Here is a 5,458-nt window from a genome sequence, read left to right as displayed (position 1 = left end):
CTGGAAAGCCAGTAGGGTCCAAGGTGGCAGAGCTCATCCTGCCTGCTGCACTCTACTCACTTAGCTGCTCACTTAGCTGCTCCAGTGCAAACTTGGTTGAGACGGAGGGGAAGGGCAGAAATAGCCACATGCAGCCAAACAGGTTCTTTCAGGGAAATTCCCCAACTGGAGGGATGGGGACGAGAGGAGGGAGGAACACTTCCATGTTGCATGTTGGGAAGGGGTGCATCCTGTCTGGAGGGGTTGGGAAAAGAGCTCCATGCCACCTAGACAGAATGGGGAGGGAGAAGGAAAGAGCCCTGTACCACCCAGCCATAGGACCCAAGTGCAGAGGACAGAAACAGTAGCACCCTCCATGATGGGTGTCCTGATTAAATGGGTTTCCTCCATAATGGGTGTCCCAATTAAACCTGGCCCAAGGCTTCCAACATCACTTCCCCACAAGGAGTCCGTAACTCTGCTAAACTCCATCATGACACTAAGATCCCATGGGGTGACACTGCCTTAGAGCCAGCCCTCAGGGACACCTCATCCCCTTAGAATTACTCAGACCCTGAGGGTGCTGCCCAGCTAGGTCCTGAGCTGGTGGTATCTAGGGGCAACCCCACTGAGAGGGCTGCAACTGAGGGGGGGAGCAGGCTATTCCAGGAGACTGCAGTGACACCTGCATACAGTTTATGTCTATGACATACAGTTTCCTAAGGATACTTCTAAGAAAATGCTTTTATTTTGTTTTTCTTTGTAATTTTTAGCCCAAGAGGTGCAAAACAATAAAATGTGTGGCTAACCCAGGGCACATATGCCACAAGCAGCTTCTGTGTGTCGCATGTGAGCCTCAGGCAGTCAGTGAAAGGGTTCTGGGATGAAGGTAGGGGCCTTAAGCCTCTGGCCACATGGATTGGAGAAGTGGCAAAATGTTTGCGGGAAGGGCTCATTGCAAAAAAGACAGGTTAAGACAGGGGTGTGGCAAAATGCGTCCTGTGGGCCAGATCTGGCCCACCAAGGGATTCTGTCTGGCCCACCACGAGTCCCTCAGCCCCACCCCAGCTCAGGTGCACGGGGTAGCCTGAGGCTGTGGTGTATGTGGCTGGTCCCGCTGTTTCTGGCTATATGGCAGGGCAGGAGTGGCCCCACAGGCAGATTCAGCTTCCTGGCAGACCCCAGGGGCTACCAACCCTGTGGTTTTGACCCCACTGTGGCTTAACACATACACGTGACGTGAGTTTTGCTCTCAAGATTTTGGGGTGCCATTTCTCTGAACCCCTGCACCTATTTCCTTGAAACATGGCAGGCTTTCTGGCTTCAGCAGGGGCTAGCATCCCTGCAGTTTTGACCCTGCTGTGGCTTAACACATACACGTGACATGAGCTTTGCTCTCAAGATTTTGGTGTGCAGTTTCTCCAAACCCCCTGCACCTATCTTCCTGAAACTTGGTACACTTTATGCCCTCAGAAGGGGATACCATTTCTGCAAGTTTTATCCAAATCTGGTCATAAATGACAAAGTTATACACTGTTTTGACCTTCCCTACTATAGCCTATGGGTGAAACATCGAAACAGCATTGAAACAGCAAAACGTTTCGACTTGCCTCATTTCGTTTCGAGGCTATTTCAACCATATCTGCTTCATTTCAATTTCGCTGTTTCAACCTCAAAACAGGTCAAAGCAGCGTAGAAACAAAAATTGCTACGTAGTAGCAAAATTTTGCACCGCCCTACTAGACAGAGTGAGTGGGCAGTGTGGCAGGTCAGTAGGGGGTGCTCCTGCGCTGAGCTACCTGCTTCACTGCACCTGACCCAAAAACCAAGCTCCAAGTGCCTACCCTGGGGTGCCTACATCCAGCTGACCCCCTCCCTGGAGCACACCCGCAAACCTGGGGTTGTGCTGCCACCACTCAGGTCTTTGTCTGGGCCCTGTGCTACCCGGAATACATGGACCCTGTAGACTTAGGGGTTGCTTAACAGCAGCAGGTTATATCTGGGTGCTTCTATTAGCCGAAGCATTCACCAGCAGCCTCCCACCTTAGCAGGTCCCTTCCCTCCTAAGCACACACAGTGAGGTGTGCTAAAACAGATAGATTTGTTGATCAATGAGGGATGGGGCGGAGGGGAAGCTGTGGGGGGGGAGGAAGGAATACCAATAGCAAAATCTGAGCAAATCTGAGTGGCTTGTCAGCCTTTTGATATGCAACTAGATTACAGTCAACTAAGTTCCTTGTTAGGTTTCTGATAAGTTATTCACTTCTGCATCCAGAGAATGAGAGAGAGCTGTGGAGGTCCATGTTCCTATGTCAGTGCTTTAAAAATGTCTGCCTGTCTTATTCCTGGAGGGACCCTCTTAAATAACCCTTTTGACTTCACCACCTGGACCCAGCCAACATCAGTTATTTTCTCAGCATCACTGATGCTGACCAGTGGGTTTGAGTAAGGTCAGTTCTCACCTTGAGGAAGGACCACTGCCTTAGGACTGCCCTCCCAGTCCAGAAGTGGGAAGTTTAACAATAGACCTGTCCACAGGGAGAGGAGAATCCCCCCTCCCTATGGGATCCCCTAGGCAACCAGGTGGTTGCATAGCAACCAGTTTATAGACACATGGGCAGGGGAAAGAGTAAAGGGGAACAAACAACCTAAAAAGTGAGGCGGCTGGGAGGGAGTTCTTTCACAGGCGGGCAGACTTTCTATGGATACCAGCCTGAGACCCCTGGAGGCAGGGTACACTTGGCTGGGCAGATGGATTGGGGCCATGGGCGTGTGAGGAGCAGTGTCTGGCAGTGGGACAGGCAGGCAGAGGTAGGGCCAGGATCATGGGACAGTGACAGTATGGGGCTGGGATCCAGGTCAGAGATCCACTCCCCATACATCCCTGCTTATGGAACCGGTACATGTCATATGGATGTGTGGGGAGAAGATTACAGCTCTGCCCCCAGGCCCTGGCCCCACGCTATCATCACTCTCCGATCCCAGCCCTGCCTGCTCTGCCTCAGTGTCCAGGGATCTGACTCCAGCTCCTGGTTGCCTTCCATTTGCTCTGCCTACCTGGCACAATGAGCAGCTACCTGTAGGCAGGTGGAAGGGTGGGAAGCAGCCAGGAGCTGGAGCTAGAGCCCTGCATGAAGGGGCAGAAGCACCCTGCTGAAGCTTCTCCCCCTGCTTGCCTGCCCAGAGCAGCACAGCAGAGGCAAGACCAGGAGGAGGAGCCACTGCTGGAGGCAAGGGCAGCAGAACACCCCTGCTGGCCTGGGCCCCAGCTAGTGCACACAGATTCTGGCAGGGCTGTTCCCAGTGTGGCTGCAGCTGGCTGGGTGCTGCTCTGGTCCCCTCACCTCTAGCGGCATCTCATCATGCCAGGTGGGCAGAGTGGGTGGCAGGAACCTAGGAGCTACAGCTGGAGCCCTGCATGCTGAGGCAGGTGCCACCTGACTGAAGCACTCCCCTGCTTGGAGCACCATGGCAGGAGCAGGAGAGGGAGCTGCTATTAGAGGTGAAAGGAGCAGAGCAGCACCTGGCTGGCTGCAGCTGCACTGGGAACAGCCCCACCAGAAGCTGTGTGCTGGCTGGGGTTGGGGCCAGGCTGGCAGGTGTAGGCAGGAACATTGCACAGGCTGCCCTGGGTGGGAGTGGGCAGGGCTCGGCCCCAGGTACAATGCCGCAGGAGCAGTTGTAGACTGCACTACTATATAGAGACTCTCAAGGAAGAAAGAAAGGAAAAGTTCCTTCCTACTTCCTGTTGCCTTCCCCTAGAGTGCTTCTGTTATGCCTCAGTGGTTCAGGAGAGGACACAAACTGATGAGAACTAAATTTAAATGCTTACAGTTATACAGGTATTAAGCCCTCTGTAGACCTTCTTATTCCATTAAAAGCATGAACGGTGCATGTCCCCGCTGGCTTGTGGAGCATGGCAAGCTCCAGCAGGCAGCGGTGGCGCGGTCGGTAGCGTTAAGCATGGAGCTGCCACAGACAGCCATGGCACTGTTAGTGGCAGGGGTGAGGGGGTGGTGAGCACCGACCAGTTGTTGGCGACCACTTGCAGATGCCATCGGCAGTGGCCAGTGGCAATCGTGGACTGCCTGCAGACACTGCCAGCAGTGTCGGCGGCAGGGAGAAAGGGTGGTGAGTTGCAACCACCCACAGGTGCCACCGGCAGTGTCAGCAGCGCTTTTTCATAAGGGGTGCATCACTAAGCTCAGGGGGTGCATGTGCACCTGCGTGCACCCCCTATGCATCGCCAATGCTTAAAAGCTTTTTCTTTTTTAGCTTGCATTTCTTTGGTTTAAAATAAACTGAGAAACTCCAGAATAAGTATGTCCGAATAACAGATGAGGCATGTGATACTGCAGCAAAACTATAGAAATGTAACTATTCTAATATTATAAAAGCCTTAATCTGTCTGTCTGTCTGTCTGTTCATAATGCTTTATTCGCGCTCTGATTGGCTGACTGAAACAACCAGTCAGAGTGCGAATATAGCATTGGGACAGGAGGTGGCAGTGTGGTGGAGTACTGCCATGATGACAGGGACACAGGAGAGGGGGGGTGGGCAAGGGCAGCATAGCACTGGAGCTGCACTGGCCTTGCCCCCCCACCCTGGTCCCTGGAGGTGGCAGCAGCGGAGTGGATGGAACAGGGACTGGCCTCGCCGCCCTGCCCTGCTCCCTGCAGGCAGAGAGGTTGGAGCGGAAGAGGGGGCAAGGCCACCGGAGCTGGCCTCGCACACCCCCCCCCCAACTTGCTCCATGGAGGTAGCAGCGGCAGTGCAGGTGGGGAGTGGGGATAGGAGACTGCAGGGGGTGTCATCACCACCTGCAGGGCTGACACAGGCTGACACTCCTTCCCTCTCACCCCTCGCATCTGGCCTGTATTGGCTAATATTGGTATAATTGTAAAGGTATAAGTGTTAAAAAATTTCCTTTGTAAGTCCTAACTTGTGAACAGTTACAGTACTTGGGAAGAAAAGCTATTAGAACATGGAATTTTATGAATTTGTAGTGCAAAAAAGAAAGTTCCAAGTCCAAACATTTACACTGAGGCGGACAATTATTTCAGGCAGGGGGGTGCTTACTGAATTTTGGCAAGCCATCAAGGGCTGCATGGATAGCTTTGCTCTTTGACCAGTGCCTGACCCCCTGGTCGCCATCTTGTTACCGGAACTCCCTCTCGGTAACCCCTGACCTTTGCCACTAGAAGTCCCTCCCCTTGCCCCTGGGAATTACTCCTTCCAGCAAGGGATTTTGCCATCTCTGAAGCAGAAAAATGCCAAATTATATTCCAAAAATCTAACATGTACTATAACATTCATTAATTTCATTTCAAAAAATATTTTTGTCCTGATTTACATGTGTTTGTATAGTGTATATAGAGGTGATAGTATAATAGCTTAAAATGGAGTCTTACTCTTGTATATTGTTGGAGGGTGGGGTTGGGAGGGTGGGTATAGGTTTGTGGGTATGTGGGGTGTGGGG

The sequence above is a fragment of the Gavialis gangeticus genome, unplaced genomic scaffold (genome assembly GCF_001723915.1).
Source record: "Gavialis gangeticus isolate Ggan-Ray unplaced genomic scaffold, GavGan_comp1, whole genome shotgun sequence".
In the NCBI taxonomy this organism is placed as follows: domain Eukaryota; kingdom Metazoa; phylum Chordata; order Crocodylia; family Gavialidae; genus Gavialis; species Gavialis gangeticus.
This window is presented reverse-complemented; position numbering follows the sequence as displayed.